The sequence below is a fragment of the Pezoporus wallicus genome, unplaced genomic scaffold, assembly GCF_028554395.1.
Source record: "Pezoporus wallicus isolate ANWC-B61680 ecotype Strahan unplaced genomic scaffold, APGP_CSIRO_Pwel_v1 contig_749, whole genome shotgun sequence".
NCBI lineage: Eukaryota > Metazoa > Chordata > Aves > Psittaciformes > Psittacidae > Pezoporus > Pezoporus wallicus.
In genome coordinates this window covers 5,639,681-5,659,033 of record NW_026641327.1, presented here as the reverse complement: position 1 = coordinate 5,659,033, position 19,353 = coordinate 5,639,681, and the positions used below count along the sequence as shown (strand labels likewise).

Sequence of the window (19,353 nt, the reverse complement as noted above, 5' to 3'; positions counted from 1 at the left end):
TTGCAACAGTAGCTGAAATTTGGCTGAGCTGACAAATGACTACCATTTCTCATTTGCAAGAGTAGGAAGATCCCTAAACGAAAAATTCTTCCATTCTTCTAAGCAGGCAAACATTTTCTGGCTTCAGGTGAGATAATGGTCCCTATTTCAGGAAGTTCTGTTTACCACAAAGGAACACAGGAAACGTTACGTTATCAAGTTTCCAAAACAATGGATTTGGTTTGTAATGCGGATCCTAACTTCTTTCTTGTCCCTTTTTGTAAAATCAGTAACAGTTAGTTGAAACAGAATACTGAGAGCTATTAACACTGTCATAACAAGGATGAGGAAACTGCAACAATAAACCAATGAATTAGCTTTTCTAAAAAAAGCACTGCTGTTTTAAGGCAGCTTTTGGCAGAGCAGCAGTCCAGCAGTTTCCCAAATCACGCTGCAAACCTTAAGGCTTCTCCCTAGAAATACCCTGCTTCACTCAGTTTACTGATTGCTGAGTCAGTCAGCTGTTAGCAGTGCCTTTCTTTTTCCAAGCTCGAACTCAGAAGACAGTTTGCTGTGCAGGAAACAAGGTAAGCAGTTTACATATACATCATGCCTAAAGTCAAGTAGCAAAAAAATCAAGAATACTGAAAATCAGTACTGCAGCTCAACGCATAATCCCCTACTCCCTAAGCATTTGCTTTTATCCCCGCACTCTGTTCTGACAACATCACATTTGGGTACAGGTTAGAGCTAATTTAGCATGTGCTACAATCCAAACAATTTTGCAATCTATGTCACAATACGTGCCTAAGGAAGGGAAAGAATAGCCAGGAAAAGACTGTTTACATCAGCAGCAGTGGCAGACTGGCATGCTCGTGAAACTAACAACCTAATTCTTAAATTTTGAGACATGCTGTTGTTGTTACACTAAATCTCAACAGCCCGTTCATGTGATAATTATGTCTTCTGTTTTCTCGAATTGCTTTTTGGAGTTTGGCTTTGGCTGGTTTTTGATTGTTGGGTGAGTTTCCCCCCCCAAAATTATTATATATGTGTTTTCTGTCTTAATTTATAAACATCTCTTTAGCAGATGGACCAGGAATATTGTGAATTACATCACAATATCATGAGAGAAGGATTATTAATCCGATACCTGGCAGAATGCTTCAGGATATGAAAAACTTCCACTACTGGAAAACTCTAATAGCTATTAAAATATAAATTCAACCATCTAGCATTTTCAGTAACTGCAAAGACATCAGTTGTATAAATTCTTGTTTCCCTAAAACACCTGTCTGGTTCAGGGTTGAGGAATAATTCTTGTTTGAATGTTCTAGAAAGGAATGAAACAGAAATCTTCCATATAGAAGCTCATCCTAGGGTACATCAAAACTTAGGAAGCAGTAAGAAAACATTCTTAATGTTTAAATTTCTAATCAACCCCTAAAACCAAACTTACTGAAGATAAAATAATGTAAAAAATAGGCTAGGTATTTGCTATGTTGAAAGGAAGGTCAGGATATAGAAAGAACTATGACATTTTATCTGACAGCAGGTTACGTTATGAACACTTCAGCAAGCATCAAAGTGAAAGAAGGCACCTTTTAAAAATACAGTTAAATATAAAGCAATAAAAATATCAATGTACCACTTCTGTTCAGTCAACACAGAACTAGTCTCACTCCTTTAGACAGATGGGAAAAAAAAAAAATCTTTGGAAATACTATACTGTCTTAAACCACTTTACCCCAGAATGTCTGACATCAAGTAAAGCAAGCAGGAAACTCTCAACACTTTTGCACACCTCATGATAGGCCAAACCAAAGCTTCCCAACTCACTCTGCTTTCAGCTAAACTGTTTGACAAAGTCATACTCTTAGCAAACCGCTTCTTAACGCTGGCTCACATGGAAAGTATCAACTGACCTTTTTGTATACATTAGGAAACGTACTATGTTTTTTAAAGACTCAACTTCAATTCATCATTAGTAACTAAACTAGAGGAGAAGTGCCAGCTGAAAAAGCAACCTTCCTCTGCAACTGAAAACTGGAGGCTTGTAATTACCTCCCTGTGGGGCTCCCACCAAAACAGAAGACCAGCCATTTGTCAGGATACCGAAGCTGGATTTCCGTAGTATGATACATGAACAGTTAGCTTCAAATTACTTTGATATAAAATTAATAAGAACCAACTTACAAGTACCAGCTCAAGTACTTCATCAGCTTCAAAAGAATAGCAAATGCTGAGAACAGTTATTTGCTTTGCAAGATGAAGTGTTCTATAGGCCAAGTATGCTCAAACCACTGATTCGTCAGCATTGCTCTTGTATTTGCACCAAAAAGCATTCCATACTTCCAGAAACTAAGCTCTAAATAAAGATGACTTAAATATGACCCTTTCAACAAAAGCCTTATCAACTTTCATATTCATGGAAAAATTATATACAGAATGGATAATTCAATTTGATTTCCATACCATAGCAACATTCTGCTTACTCATCAAGAATGAATATGGCAAAAAAGTCTGTAATAGGCATAAAGTTCAGTGCTATCTCCAGCACATGTATATGAAAGAAAACTACAAGAATTTAGAGAGCTGTTTATACAAGACATTAAATTTACCTGTCTTGCCTGTCTGGCTTGGACTACCATGTAATTTTTTGCTCACGAGACATCATATCTTATCCAAATACATCAACTGTCTTGTCTACCTCCTCAACAATTATTCCAACATGCCCCAGGGCTATAGCAGTGTGCCCCACACTGTAAATGAAAGCAGACATTATGCCTATTTTACATTTTAATGGGGTATATATAAATCCCTCCCATTTCTTGCAAAGATCCCACAGCTATTTTCCTGCTAATCATAGCTCATCCTCATTTGTCTGAATTATATCAATATCTTTAGCTTTTAAAACTTAATTTTTTGTTGTTACTTTTATGCCTCCATTTCCTGAAAGCACAAACAAGCACAAAAAGGAAACTAAGTCTATGTCAAAAGTAAATTTTACTCTTGTGAAAGTCAAGAGGGGTGGTAAAGAAAAGGTCAAACCGACTTTTTCCTACCTGCAATTGGCTAGACAGGCTAATGATGCTAGTTAAACCTTAGGCCTACCAATAGGCAGATTCTTCCAGTAAACACTTCTAGATCCTCTTAATAGCTCTGGATTTGAAAACTCTTTAAATAATTAGCCTGCTATACAACCATAACTGTTACTATTTGCCAAAAGAAACGGTGAGATACTATTTAGCAATTTATGTGTTTTGTTATCTTCTTTCAGTGAAATACATTTACATTTTATTCTCTCTCCTCCCCTTCCTCTACCAGTTTTCTGCTGCCCATTCGTTTCCTGTCTGCCTGTACTTGGAGCTCCCAGTGCATGCGTTTAGGCAAATCACTGACTCGGAGACTCCCGTGTTGCTCATAGCCGCAGTAAATCAAGAAGTTGAAAAGAGGAATGTCACTACTTCCTTCACATTACTCAGTACAGTTGTCCACAGGAGGTTGATGATCAAAGCTTTAGTCTCATCAACAGGACCTTGTACAGCAGTTCTTATTTCAAAGCTATTCACATGCTACCAAAGCCTTTAATTCTGACACACCTTCAACTACTTTTAATCATTAAAATGCTTGGTAACATCACTTATGCACCCAGTCCCAATTTTCCTCAGTCTCAAACATTTGCTTTTTGAGGAAACGGTCTTTTGAAATAGCCTTCAACAAAGCAATGTCTCATTATGAGATTTTATTTTATTTTTTTAAGCAGAGCTCTGGCCTTCGACCATTTACAGCTTGCATACTGAAATAATTAGAAGCTGCGCAGCCAACAGTACAGTATTTCAATATTGTGACCCAGTGATTTACTTACAATGTCAATGATCCATGAATATTACCAGAATGAAGTTTGAGCGCAACAGACAGTATTACATGTAATTTGCAAATTTTTGTTAATATACTAAAAGAGAAAAAAAACAAACAGATCTGCCACCAGGCAGATCAACAAATATGAAACTGAGACACCATTAGCAACAAACAAAAAAAATACACCTTAAGAAAAACTATGCTTTTTATTAGAATTTTGAGGCTTGAAGCAAACAACTCTTGATTATCCTTTTTTTATGCTGAGAAAATTGTTATATTGTTACATACTGCATGTGGAAAAAGCAGACAATTCAGGTAAAAACTGGAGTAAAAGTATAAACGACAATGTTAAAAATTTGTCCACACTTAACATTTCATTTCTTAGTAAGTCAAATCCTTAAAATGATATCATTTAGTAGCATTCATTCAGGAAAGTGAAAGCATATTAGAAATGATTACACTATTGCTCATAGTATAAAAAGTCTTTCCTAATAGTTTCTGTGACATTACTATGTAGAACACATATCCAAAGAAACTAGTTCACAACTAAATATTCAACAAGTGAATTGGAAGGAAATCTGAGCAGACAGTTGCTTTATTATTTTTCTCAAAACACGTTTCTGTACAAGTAACTGCCGCAGTTCAGAAATAAGGCCCGGTTTTCCCAATGCAGTAAGGTGCCTAGTTTTAGTCTAGAAAATATCAGCATAACGACACTGAATTGAACATCTTTCATTCCTTTTCCTCATGATATTCAGAAAGTAAATAAACTAGGTTATCATGCTCCCTAATTATATCAGCTTACGTATTTGACATGTATGAACAAAACATTAATCATCTTGTCTGAAATCTGCTTTCCTTTTCTTTTTTCAAGAGAACAGGAGATGATATACTTAAGGGATAACCACTTTATAAATTAATTATGTCTTCTATGAGTTTATTTCAAACTATAACCATTAAAAGAAAGAAAAACATTCAGTAAATTCAGATTGAAAAGTTCTTAAGTGAACTGTGGAAACTTGGTGCCAGGGAGAAGAAACACAACCAACTACTCATTAATACAGGCAAAGTAATTTAACTTTTACCACTGTATTCTTCTAAAAAACTATCCCATAGCAGCAGCTGACTACACATTTATAATTTAAAATGACCAGGAACACAGCAGAAGTAGCAGCACACTGAAAAATATCTGATGGAACGCTGACGCTTAGAAATAAATTACAGCTAATCTGCAAGCAACCCTTGACTGCCAGCCTGCGAGTTATCCCACCTTGTGGAAAGCAGAACTTGTGGCCTGACCTCCCACAGTGAACAGCAATAACATCAGCATCTTGCTGCTGCTGCCCCTTGCAAGTTCTCCTTTATTCCTCCACCCCCAAAACAGCCATTCCCCACACGATACTATTATATCTTCCCTCTTTTTCTTAGTTACCAAAGCAACAAGAGGTACCACATGATAGGATTTGTTCCAAGGTTTAGGTATGCCACCTGATCAGTTAAACCATGTCTTTGCTGAACAGGCAGGCTAGGGAAAGAATAGGCAACTGTTGAGCTGTTCACTTTTCTTCCTCAGAATCAATTTTCTCCAAGCTCATGCCAATTCAGTATTTGGGGGATTTCTGCCCATCAAGTATGACTAAAAGCAGCCTACAAACTGGGGGGGGGGGGGGGAGGGCACAGGGGAAAATAAATGAAAGGCTCAAGGTTAACAGAGCACGAGATCAAACGCTCAAAAGGCAACTCTTCCTCTCCTGCAAAAGAGGCTTTTGTTGCCTGGCTGGAGAAAGTATTCACATAAAAACACTATTAGCTTTTATAACAAGGACTACCACAGGGCACATTATTACCATATTTGACATGTGGTGACAAAAAAGACAAACTGGGTAGAGGACAGAATGCCACCAGTGCTGGTACCACCATAGTAATGCCCTCCCACCACTTTATATCTGGACATTTGACATTTGATCCACAGAATGCAGCCCCAGCAAGTGCCGTCAAGTTTTCCCCAAGGTCCTCCAAACCTTTTGTGAATTTTGTCTTTAACTTTCTTCTCTCCTAGAAGAGCCATGTAAACAAAATATTTATAAATATTAAGCAATCTATCTTTCTGAAGCTGAACAGAAAACAGTATTATTTCCATAAACCTTCATTTACAGTAGATACAGAGATTTTCAGATGTACACATAGTTTCAAGATACAAGTCTCTTAAAATTTCCTAGTCTATATACAGTTGATTTGATGGGCTTGGAGGTTTTCCAGTAATGTTCCTCCATAAGCATTCAAGCTTTTATAAATACTTTCTTTTTTCCTTCCCCTCCATCTGAAACAGATCCCTTTTGGAATAGGAAGATAACTCTTCAACAAGTATTTGCATAAAACTGGCTAAACTTTCTCCTTGTGCAGGAAACTGACTGCTCAGCCCATAACAAGTTTCACGATGCCAAAGCAGTAGCAGTTCCAGATGCCTCCAAAGAGCCAAACTAATACTCTTTCCTCCAAACCGCAAGAGTCAGATTTGGAAATCTTTAAACACAGCATTTGTCACTTGGGCCACTGTGCTCACTTCCTCTTCAATATGCCCGGCCATAACCAGACTTCAGTTTACTGCAAAGATGCCAGTCATCACTCTTCTCTTAAAGAGATCTTGTCTCTCTCTCCTGACACATACTAGTTTATCAAGAAATCCAAATTACTAGCCATTTCTATTATTTTGACTCCTTTCAGATCCATTTCTCCCCTCCCATTCTTGAATCATTACCACATCCTTCTGAATAAAAATTAATGATATACCCAAAAATTAATTATATACCCATACCATGCATTACACACCCAAACAAATGGAAAAAAAAAATGGAGAAATCACAAATTATGGGAAACTGTTAGGCTGATATAATACAGCAGTAATTGATAAGAGCTGTTCTAAAGTAACAATTAGCCAACATTCTACAAGTGACAGATATAGAAGCAAACACTGTCTCTTAGAATAACAAGAAGTTGTTCTTGTTTCTGCTCCATAGAAATAGACTGTACAGCTCATCCCCACAGACGGAAGCAGTAGTGAATCATAATTTCATTAGCTTCCACAACAAAAGATGGTTTGATTTTAAGAAAGTTGGTAGCAAATGGTTTTAGAGTCTCAGAGTTGAAAATGTAGCTACAAGGATCCCAAGGTCAAACATTTGCTTTGGAAATCAGTGTCTGGCTTGCATGCTATTTAACTCTGGGCACTTCTGCATAGAAGCTGTTGATTTTAAAACACATCCCATTCTGGATTCTTTGTTTAAATGCTAGTGACCCAAACTAGTGGATTAGTACAAACTACTGACTGCAACTCCGTGCTATTCAACTCCAGTGCAAATAACATGAGGTATGCGATAAAAAAATAAAAGGCATTGTTTTCCTGGCATAAGCCAAGATGTTTTATCAAGTTTTCAACAAAGGAAAACGTGGTCAAAATGAGTCCTTAGATGTTTTTCAAATACATAACACTCATGAAATATAGAGAAACCATTGTTTCAGCTTTAACAATCTCCGACTGTGTTTGAGAAAGAACAGTTCTGGAGAGAAAAGGAATAGTCATGATAGTCTAAAACTGCATAAGAAAGCTTTGACATAATCCAAAGCAAGAAAATTACATATTATTGTACTTCTTTGAATCAGATCACAGCTGAGATAGGGACAATTGGTTTCTGGCACACAGCAGATTTCAAGCATTTACTGGTTGCAGAAGAGTGATTAGTTTTCTTGGACATGGAAAGACAAAATAAAAGATGTGATTTGACAACTTCACAAAGGAGGCAAGGAGGCAAATAACACTCAGAAACACGGGGCTTGGTCTTCTGGGAGGTTTTATAGGGTTTCTTTTATAAATATTTAACAAATTCAGTACAAAAGACTACTTGGTTTCCTTCGGGGACTGGTTAACTTGCATTTTTTAAAATAAACTGCTGTAGACAAAGTTTTTGTGATTTAGAGCTGTGATGCACAATTAGATATATAGGCTGATGAGCATATTTTGATAGAGAAAAGTTTTGTGCTGGGTCTGCATACACAAGATGCACATTGCTTTAAAATGTTTGAACCAGTTCTGGTTACTCGCTAGACTCCAGGAATTGTTCATAGCTTTTCAACACCTTTTTTCACTTGATGGAATGACACCATAGCAGAATAATGTTATGAAATAGTACTTTCAGTTGAAATACCAAAACCACCCACCCACTTTCAACTTTAACAACTGCTCTATATGGCTTTTGAATATATAAGTTAAGATTTTTCCAGACGCTTTTGTCAGAGTAACTCAGATTCTGCTGTACCGCATTCAGGTATCTTTCTTTTCACTACACTTTTACAAGAGTTGATGGAGTGTTTAATATTTTCTTCAGGAGTCTTAGTGTTACTGACAGTCACGGTACTGAATTCTGCCTCGTTCTTTACCATTTTGTACAACAAAGTAGTATTTCAACTACAAAATACAAATTATTTTAGATTTGATAAAATATTAATGCAGCTCCCAGCAACTCAATGAACCTATTCACAGCTGAACATCAAATACAGATTTTAGAGCATGTAAAACTTATAATGAACACTATTTTTTCTAAAGCTATACCACCAATACTTTTTAAGCTCTCAGCACAGTTATTTTGAAAGCTTGATTATTGACCGTTTACTTCTGGAACTCTGCACGGCTGAAGCAGTCAGTCCTTAAGGCTGAAATGTTGATCTATACACTTTGAAAATATTTTAGTCCAAGGTTCATAAAACCTGCAACGCCACAGGTTAAAACCAATTTGAAGCTGAAGAGGAAAAAGAATGAGAAGACAAATCAAACAAAACATTTTTGATGAGTATGCCATCTAATGTATCAGCAGTTGCCCCATTCTGTTCTGCTTTAGCAGGGAACTTGAGCTTTTACAAAGAATAAAGAACTCCTGTGTGTCCTTCCTGCCACATTATTCCCCCTATTCACTTCAGTGCCCAAGTAAACCACAGCTAAAGCTGAAGAAAAGGGACTGCTGAGCAGTTTGGAGTTGTGTTCCCCACAGCTATCTAGCCCACATTTCCAAAAGGTTACCAGTCTGTTCTTGAAAGAGGCCAGATTTTTCAGATTAAAGGCAAGTCTCAAGCAAATGCAAGTTCAACTTCCTGGACTTCCCTCTGCTACCTGTAACCTTTTTCATACATACACAGCATTGCAGCAAGGAGTAAGTCATGGTAAGAATCTAAAGGCCTTTCAAAGTTTGTGAGAAGATACAAAGAATGTATAACTTCTAATCTTCATTAAGGCTCCTGAAGGTGGAACTGTGCTTTCCTACTCCCTGAAGTTACTGGATGATTTTGTACTTTTCATGCCATTTCCAAGACTTTCAGTTCAGGAATATAAACCACAAAATCAAATATTTACCAATGTCAGCCTGAAAAAGAACTTAAATTTTATAACCTCTCTTGCACGCAGAGGGCCTCAAGGGGCAAGGTTCATTTTTCTTGAAATATGTATTTCAAATAAGCATATTTAAATTTTAGTACCTCTGCTACACTTTAGGAAGCTTAATAATTGTAGTATGATGTGTAAATATCTGCAGCATAGCTATGATTTGAAAACTGAAAAGGTTTACTAAACTCTTACTAATTTAAGTACCTATATTTCTTAAACTTCTGATTGCTGAGCCCTGAATTAAAAAAAAACAAAACTTGTAAGAGTATCATGGGAAAAGTGGTGAAAGAAATTACACACTGCTTGCAGGGGTGTTTTTTGTTTTCCTCATTCTCTAAGTATACCTGCTATTCCAAGTACCTCTTTGGAACAGGACTATTCTGTTATGCTGTCTTCAACCATTTTTCTAAGAAATATTCATTTCATTCACATGGTACTTACTACAGGCAGCAGGGTTTAAAACAACAAAGTAGTCTTAAAAAAAAAAAAGTTCTGTGGAAATGTGTCCTTAGCCTCTTTCCAACAGTCACCAACTCATAAACTGGACACTCAAAGTAGGATTCCAATCAGCAGAAATGGAAGTAATTTCTTATAGAAGTATTGTCTGGAGACAATAGTCAAAGCTGAGTTTTGCATCTAGAATTAGGATTCAGCTTCTGTGTTTGAAAAGTGTATCAATCCTAATTACCCTGAGTACACAATGAACTGAAAATTAAATAAATCCATTAGTTTAATTTTAGCTTATATGAGTCCTTAAAGATACTTGAAAAAATGCCCCATCAGTGAATGTTGAAGAGAGCTTTAATGTATTTAATGCAGAAACATCATGAACAGGATGTGCACATAAGAGCCCAGATTTTTCTTACTGATAAATTATTCATAGGGATAATTAAACTGATGAACTTCACCACAACTCTCACCAATCCTATTTTTTTCATCTACAACTGATTTGCACTTGCAGCATCTGAAGATTCGGAAGCCTATTGTACTTGTGGGGGTTTTTGTTCGTAGGTCGGTTTGTTTTGTTGTGTTTTTTTAAGCATCGCCTAGCAAAGTTAAGAACTGAACACATGAAATTACATCCTCTGGTCACCCACTTTTGGCTGGGGTGAGACACAACTTTATGCTTGATCTTAGTCCCTGCTTATCCGGGCCACTCTAGTTAAACTCATTTTAGAACACTGTTGTGGAGACATCTGATTAAGACCAGTACTAGATACCTCTCTCTCTTTAAGGAAGTCTATGGTCATTTAATTGATTTTTTATTCTGCTTTTCAGACAGCTTCTCCATTCAGATATGTAATAAGCCCTTCTAAATCTCTCTCTACACATGGACAGTTGATTAAAATCCATCACCAATATTCCCATCCCCTGGTTTGCTCCTTACAGAGCCTTCAAAAAAAAAAAACAAAACAAAACAAAAAAAAACAAAACAAAACAAAAAAAAAATCCCAAAATTCATTTCCCTATCCATGGAAGAATCCTGGCGTTATCCCTTTTAACTTTTAGTGCAATTCTGGTTATCATTGACAATTTACACTAAAGCATTGCTAGCATACAGAATGCAGGCTTAAATGGCATGGAAAAAGATAAGATATTGATGACCCATAGCTACAGAAAAATAAACAGGTTCAGATTCAAGTTCTTCAGGCTCTGCTGGCCTTCGTCATGTTAGGTCTGTACAGTGAGGCTAGTACTCCTGTCTCCTGTAGAACTACTTAATGCGAGACATCTATGCACTGTGATACTATGGTAATTCCAGTGCTGACAGGAAGCACCAGCTGAAGTGCTGGAGTCTACTCTGATGCACTACAAAAAAAGAAAAGTCAAAGAATAGAACATATCCTCCCTCTCACTTGCCCGTAACAAGTTTTCACAGGTAACATGGTTGCTGAATGTCATCCTGATTCAATTGTTCCACATAACTGGGATGACAAATTTTGTCATATGACTTCACTTACATGTCAGGAATTCCCTTACATGATGGGATACTGTGGAACTTAACATGAAAAAAGTACCACACCCCATTACAAAGAAATACTACTACCAAAAAAATTGTAAGAGTTTCTCTGTAGTAAGAAAAAAAAAAAATCCTAGAGATTTTATCGCTCGCACATCTTAAGCAATATTAGCACTACTGAAAATAAAGCAGACTTCCCAAAACATTTACAATATTACACTGGCTTGCAATTTACAGGACAACGTTTTAAAAAGCAAGATGAGCATTATGGAACAAAGAGCAGTTCACACATTCTGCCTCCAAAGGATGCTAATGCTCTTTCAGCTAGACAGCAAAACACTGAACTGGCTTATCTTTTGGGTAAGTTTTCTAACAGAATAACGTTTCTGAAAGTTGATACCAGCATTGCACAAGATAAAAAAAAAAAAAAAAAGGCATGAAACACTTCCCTCCTTAACTAGGAATGAATTTCACAGCAGCTGTACATCAGCTGGTCCCACAGTCTGAACCTCCACAGCAACAAACTGCTGCTGCTTTATACCATTCTTCTCCAGCAGTAAAACTTGCCACATGAGAACAAACAAAATGTCTTGGAGACCATCGGGTTATGCAGAATAGCAGCCTGCAACATAAATTGTGCTCAATGTCCCTACCTGTGTATCTTTCAAATGCTAGAAAAGATCTGATAATGAAGGAAAAATACACAAGCTGAAACCATCAATGAGAGTTGCTGTGGTCATTAAACACTGATTCCAGTGAAAAGACGTCATTACAAAGCTCTGCCTATTAAGGGTAACTTTTTAATTCCACAGAAATGAAGCTGTCTACTCCAACACCAAAGCCAAATACCTTGGATTAAAAAAAAAAAACAACAAACCTAAAGTTGTGAAACCACTTCACAAATGCCATACCATAGTTATCTACCACTTAAAGGCACAAGAGAACAAGAAAAAAAAAGTCATGGATTTTTTTTTCGTGATTGAAAATGAAACCCTGGATCACAGAAGCAAGGATGGTAACTGATAGCAAGAGGCAATCTAGGGAGACCACCCTGCCAAGGGTAACTTCTCTTAATGGACCAGGTCTCCAAGTACATTTGCTTTCACTGACAGCTAAGGTTACCAGCTAAGCATACCTTTTTATGTTAACTTCTCAGTTCCACTGGCCTTTCAAAGAAAACGTGAGGAATCAGAGTCACGTATCCTACAAGAAACTACAAACCACAACTCAGTAACTTGCATAGTGTAGGGCTTTAGAATTAAAGTTAATTCTCTTTAGTGGATTATAACAAGAGACCTTTATGTCAACCTGATGGTAAGAACGCCTCAATCAGCTGGGAGTTACTACAACAGTACATGCACTAGATATTTATGCGGTGCTCAAAGTCACAAGCTTCTATTCAGCCGAAAGTAAACGCCCCTTAAAAACCTTCATATTTCATAGTGCAAAACCATAGTTAAGTAATCAAAAAGTGAATAATAGAGCAGTTAGCCAGCTCTTTAATACATTAGCTAAAAGTATATCAATTCCATTGATTTTTATGATGGGCTGATTTCGCATAATGGATTGAGCTCACTAGAACGACTGTAAAGGGGAAAAAATGCTTTGCCAGAATTAGTGGAAGATGGTGTCAAAATGCTTTTATGACAAGCCTACTGTTAAAACATTTTATCTGGGGATGCTAAATTTAGAATATAACTGTCAAGAATAGATTTGGTGCTAAAACTTGAGTAAAAGCTATGATTACACCTCTGCAGATGTATCTCACAGATTTCAGTTGTATTTTGCTTTAAAGATTTTGTTTTATTCCTAGCTAAGAAACAGGAAGCTTGGACTATGAATACATAGTCAAGCTTCAACACAGCAAAAGGTTAACAGCAGGATGCTCCAAGGATCCATAAAGCAAGCAACATTTAAAGGCATTAATTAATGAACTGGAAAGGAAAGTAGAAAAGTTAACAGTTATATAGGTTAGCCAAGTACAGAAGACCAAAAATATAACCAACTGGGAGCTAATCAACTATGATGTACAGGTGTAACAGTGGCAGATAAATTCAATGTTAATAAAGGCAGAAGAAATGTCACTGAGAGTTAAAGGCAGAATTATTAGTATGGTCAGCAACCTTCTAAATTGAGTAGACCTAGTGTAAATGAGAAGATTACAAGCATCCCTGTGGAAGTCAAGGAAGATCTCTGTTCAGTATAAGAACATAGCTGATGAAAATTAAAAATATCAGGATTCAAAAGCAGCAGTGGCAAGCACTAGCAAAACTGTATCTTCATACTAAAACTAGTGGTTAGTTCTCAATCATTACCTGCAAAAGGTTGCTGCAACATTAGATTAAGTGAAGAATTAGAAATTAATAATGTTAATACAAAGAATCACAAAGCAAGACATGAAAAAAATACATTGTTATGGACTAAAAAACGTAAACAGGAGGGAAATAATTTACACTCAGAAATTAAGATGCTGCTCACTGAAAGGGGGAATACAGTTCAGAGGTATGCTCTTTTGATACAATGCATATGCAAGGTAATCTCTAGTTCATCTTTATAATGAAGAAGGACAGAAAACTGGACTGTGATGAGGAATGTCACATTTAAGGATCCAGGCCCACTTCTATTAAGTATTTGTGTAACTGGTGCAAGCCCCATACCACGTCAGAAGTATTCAACATTGGCCTCCTGTAATACTACTTATATCTGCATGAGCTATTCATCTAAGTAAACTCCAAATAAACGTCACTGCCATAATTTCAATGCTAAAATCACAGTGATGGCCCTTGGGGGGAGGGGGGAAAGGGGAAGAGAGGAGGGGATGAAGTGGGGGTCCTAAACCACCACCTTCCAAATAAAATTTAAAAATCGAGATCCTGAAGAGTAACACTGGAATGCAAAACACACACTGTAACTGAAAGACAGCAGAGTACAGACTTCCAGGCTTTGGTTAATAATTTAAGACCACTAAAAGAACTCTGAAACTCTTGATAAAGCAATTGGTTTATAAGCATGAAACAGCACCATTCTCAAAAGCCCCACTCCAACTGCTAAAAAAGAAACTATATTTCAATTTGTGGGTCAGTCCCTTGTAAGCACTGAAGGCTCCCAGTACAGGTCAATGTGCATCCAGAGATGGTTCCTGCATTTCCACATCAAACACAATTAAAGAAAAAGACTGAGGATGACTGCAGAGACAAAAACCTTCCCATTTTGGCCCTGTGTATCAAACTTTTGTGCCAGGTGGATCATCTGAGACTTAGCATGTGCACTAAAAAGAAAAAATAAATCACTGAATATATAAAATGCAAAATCTGTCAAGAAGCTCTTGTCTCTTGAACTAAACATAATGTAAATTGCATTCAAATCATTTAAGTATTTGGAAGTACCCTATTTTTAGATGAGTGTTCCTGGAGCTACTTTTTGTTCTCATTCCAAAGACAAACATCACACCCTTTCTGCAACAGCAGAAAAAAAAAACAGTTAACAATTTTACACCTAATGTACAGCTTATCCACATATATGCAACCAAGAAAGGACAGCGGGGTGCTATTTCATTAAAGCAGCAATCTGGTACTGAAATCTATTCTAATCTTTCTCTGTATAGCTTATTCCTGAACTCATTTGAACAAATGCACCCTAAGATGATGAGGGAGAAGGAACAAATCATTGTGTAAAACTGAAACAGTACCACCTCACCACTAGGCTAGGCAATGACTGTCACATGGCAGCTTTAAACCATTTCCATAACTTCCATTAGTGTCTTTGAATTGCCCTGTTCCCACAGGAATGAGGTACATCAGGAGTAAGGTATCCTCATTCACACAACTTACAATTCTGAAAAGCCAGACAGCATCCAATAATAGTCTGAGTGTTATCATTGCCACCCTGATCTGACGGGTGACTTGTATGTGGCGTCCTTGACAGGCACCATTCGTACCATTTCCAAGATGACCACGTTGCCACAATCTCCCTATCGCCAATGATTTTGAGTTGTCTCTGATGCACATTCATGCTTCACAGACAAATTAAGCCTGATAAAAAGTGCTGGCACTACCACTTAAAAAAGACCAACATCACAGAAGGACACAGACAAAATTCCAAGTCACAGAAAATGACAAAGCTGGCACTAGAAAGTGAAATGCTTTCTCCAATATAAGCAATCCTTTGTATTTAGGAGAAAAACGAGTTCTGTGGTGTTCCAAGTGTTCAGAGCAACATGATCTTCACTGCTTTTGCAAAGGAGCGAAGTTGAGAGCAGCAGTGTATAAAAATACATGGTTAGCTACATAGTTTTGGTTTGCACAGCTGTTGGCTATGTTCATTTACAGTTCATGTAGTGCCAACATCATTTATATAAACAACAGAGGCTGGTTCTCTCCTGCTCATCGCCATAAAAGTTATTTCTCTCAGCAGCTGCTGCACAAAAATTAGTTTCTATTTCAGTATTGCACATTGTTAAGTTTACAAAGTGGCGGATTCTGGAGACCGCTGAAAACAGGTAGGACCTAAAGAAACTTAGCCGTATTTAATAACGAAGGGGAGGGAGGGGGAGATGGACGGCATACACTGCTTTCTTAGAGTGCAAGGAGGTAGTAACCCTCTCTTAACACGGATAAACTGAAAACTAAGTTGCTTTAGGCAACTACTTGAACGAGTTGCTTTAGGCAACTACGAGGAACGAGAACCTTGGTTTCCCTGACCCTCTCCAGCTTTATGAATTAAAAGGAAATATAAGGATTATCCGGATTCCGGCAGATAAGAGAGAGTACAAAATATTGACATATTATGTAATAAACATTAACTGATAGAACTTGATGTGACAGCGGTGCAGAGAGGTAGCGCCGCGGATGCTGCCAGGGTACTCCCCCCTGCACACACACATACACAGAGGCAAGCTCCTGGACTCTGCTGCTGACACACAGCCGCTCCCGACCCCTGGAACCAGCAACAGGACGTCCTCAGCCGGCCGCACACCCTTCTCCCCGGCGAGGATCGGCCCGGGAGCCGGCTGTGCGCGCCCATGCCCCCGCTCCGCTGGTCGGCCGGAGGAGCAGGCACCGCGGCGGGGCCGCCCCGCTCCCCCAGCCAGCCCGTGGGGAGGAAGCGGCGACCGGCCGAGGCGGCGGCGGGAGCGCGGAGAAGCCTAGCACCGCCGCCTGAACTTGGCGCTTCCCCTTCCCTCAGCTCCAGCGCGGGGCGGGGGGAAGCGGAACCCGAGGCGACCAGAGCCCGCACTCACCTCGGCCCTCTCTGTCGCTGCGGGGCGGCCGGACGGCCGTTGTGTGTGTGGTGGGTGGGGGGGCACCGTGCGGCGCCTGTCCCGCCGCTCCTGCGCCTGTCACCGGGGGCCCGGGGAGGAGAGTCCCGCAGGGTAAATCCTCCGAGCGGCGGCGGGGACGGGCACCAGCCGCGTACCGCCCGCTCGTCGCGGCGGCCGCTGCCTCGCACGAAGTTGAGGCGCGGCCGCCGTTGCCGCTGCGCGGCCGGAGTGCCGCCGGCGGCCGCTACAGCCGCGGGGAACCGGCGCCTCCTTTCGCCGCCTCGCTCCGCAGCCGGGGAAGGAGCGCTGCTGCACCGCCGCCACCGCCGCCCCGGCCCCGCTCTTCCTGCGGCTGCTGGGAGCCGCGCTCCGGGCGCAACGGCGCGGTCACACGGAGCCCCGCGGGAAAGCCTCCTTCCCCGCCGCCTCCTCCTCCCTCAGCGCCCGAGAGCCCTCCGCTGCAGCCCCGCGGCGGCGCCCGCTCCGCATGCCCCGTCACTCCGCGCACCGCCGCTTCTGCTGCTGCTGCCGCCGGCGGCGGCGCCCCCACCCGAACCCTCCTCAGCGCCTCGCCTCCATCACCGGCGTGGGGGCGTCAGCAGCGGCGGCGGGCGCAGAGAGAGGGGCGGTGACTGCCCGCCCCAGCGCGCGCGGGCACGTCCCCCGCCTGCCCGCGCCCCGCCCCGCCGCTACCCCGGATGTGTGTGTGTGCGGTGTGAGGGGAGGGGGCTCCGCACAGCGGGGTGCCGCGTACCCCGGTACGGCAGCGGCGGTCACCGCCTGGGGGCTGCTCGTTAAGGCCGGTCCCTGTCAAACATGCGGGTGGAAGCGGCTGTGCCTGCGCCCCCCTTCATACACGTACACTGTGGTGTGGGTGGGGTGTGCAGTGCTCGGGCTACCGGTGCGCGGCGGCCCGCGGGGACTGCGGTACAGGGTTGTGGGCAGTGAGCAGGTGCGGTGTGCTCCTGTGTCATCCCGGCTCCGCCTGCGCCCGCCGTACCTGCGCCCTAAAAGGAGCTCTGGCCTAGGAGGGCGAGCAGGAGCTGTGCGACTGAATTGACCTTGCTGCGCCTTTCAGTGGGGGTCACCAGCACCAGCCGGCCGCAGCTCCTTGCTGGGGCACGGGTGGCTTTGCTGGAGGTTGTGTGCTGCGCACCATGGTGGACAGAAATGTTGCGTTGGGTTATTGGGCTGTAGCAAGACTCCGCTAGCACTGGACTCCAAGCAAGGCAGTGCGATGTGAGTATGGGCCCCACTGCAGCATCAAAATGTTAGACGTGGACAGAGCCTTGAGCCACATGGTCTAGCGTGAGGACACCCTGCCGGTGGCGGGGGGGTTGGAACTAGATAATCTTAAAATCCTTTCCAATCCAAACCATTATATGGTTCTACACGCCCTGTAAGCGTGTTTGTGTCCTAAGATCATTTAATACAGTCAGAACATCACTTTGTCCCCACCCCCAAAATATATTTTTGACACTTGAATTCTGGGAACTGTTTTATCTTTCCCTACTCTTATATTCAGCTTTTTAAAGTTTACAGATCAAAGTTTATGTTCCCTCTTAAAAAAGTCTGCCTAGCAAAGTTTCAGTGAAGAAAACACTGCATTTCCATTGACGAGTGAATCTCAAGTCTCTGAAATGATGTGTAACTTTAAAGAGGTATTTGTTTGCAGAACCCCAAAACCATGCTGTGCTCATTATAAACATATTTAACATGTTCCTTGGCAGAAAACCTATATTCTAAAGAGAATTTAAATAGGGAAATGAGAAAAATAGAAAAAGAAGGTGTGCAGACAAAGTTGGGTGAGTGCTGAACACTGTCATGCTGACACCCTGCAATTCTGCTGGTGCTTCCATCTATTTCTCTCTTTAGAAAGATCTTTCTGTTCAGATACTGACTGGTTCTAGTCCTTTACCCACCACACACTTGCAGCTGCCACTAGCCCTGTGGTATGTTTGTCTAACCATAAGGCTGATTTTTCACTCTGTTTAGAATCATAGAATCATATAATAGAACATAGAATTTGACACACATGCAAGTACCATTTACTCTTGCCTCCCTTGGAAGTAACTTAGACTTTTTTTAAGGGCACTTAGTTCTCCCAACCATTCCTTTGGGATACTTCTTCTTCAGACAAAACCAGTGAGCTCAGAATCCCTGTGTGCCCCTACAGATCTGTTGAGGATGAGTACTTAGTTTTCTAGGTAGAGCGCATACAGAATCCTATTACTCCATACATTTTGATGTACACGTAGTCTGACAGCCCTATACTTGCCTACTTTTGCAAGCATTAACGAAGCTGTTTCAGTCTCAGTTTTTTTTAGGCAGGAGAGTGCAGGTAGCAGCATGGTGCTTGTGCTTGGACTCCATCTACCTGTTGTCCCCTTGCTGGGAAGAGTCAAAAAGTGCAGGATGGACTCTGTGGAGAGGAGACATCTGGCTAGGGTAAGCTGAGGATTAGACTAAAAGTGCCTTTGACTAATGTTGACTGAAATAGTTGAAATAAAAAACAGTTTGAAAAATGCTTAAAATTGTAGTCAGGTGACAGAGTAAACACATATGTAAAAATACCAAGGTAGCCAGTGCATAAACAGTAGAACAAGGAGGCATTCTTTGCCCGGTACAGGACTCATGCATACGTTCATCTCCAACGAGCTGAATGGGATTCCTTGTGTGCTTAAACAACTTAAATGTTTGAGCTTCGCTGCGCTGCTCAGCTGATACACTCACCAGAGACTGTGTACTGTGACAGGCATCTTCCCCAGGAGAGGTAATGCACACCACTGCAGGAACCATAGAGCTACCTTCATTTAGCATTTATAGGCTGGGGATTGAATACGTGTGTGTTTATACACAGGC

At 40.7% G+C, this 19,353-nt stretch overlaps 1 protein-coding gene across 1 annotated transcript in view; it reads right to left on the bottom strand.

The window, feature by feature from the left end:
- The window catches only part of GALNT1 (polypeptide N-acetylgalactosaminyltransferase 1), an 86,124-nt gene extending 69,107 nt beyond the window's left edge, over positions 1 to 17,017 (bottom strand). The window contains exon 1 of the mRNA XM_057423045.1: positions 16,471 to 17,017. The gene's annotated coding sequence lies outside the window, so the exon portion shown is untranslated. The remainder of the gene's footprint in view (positions 1 to 16,470) is intronic.
- Positions 17,018 to 19,353: the final 2,336 nt, after the last annotated feature.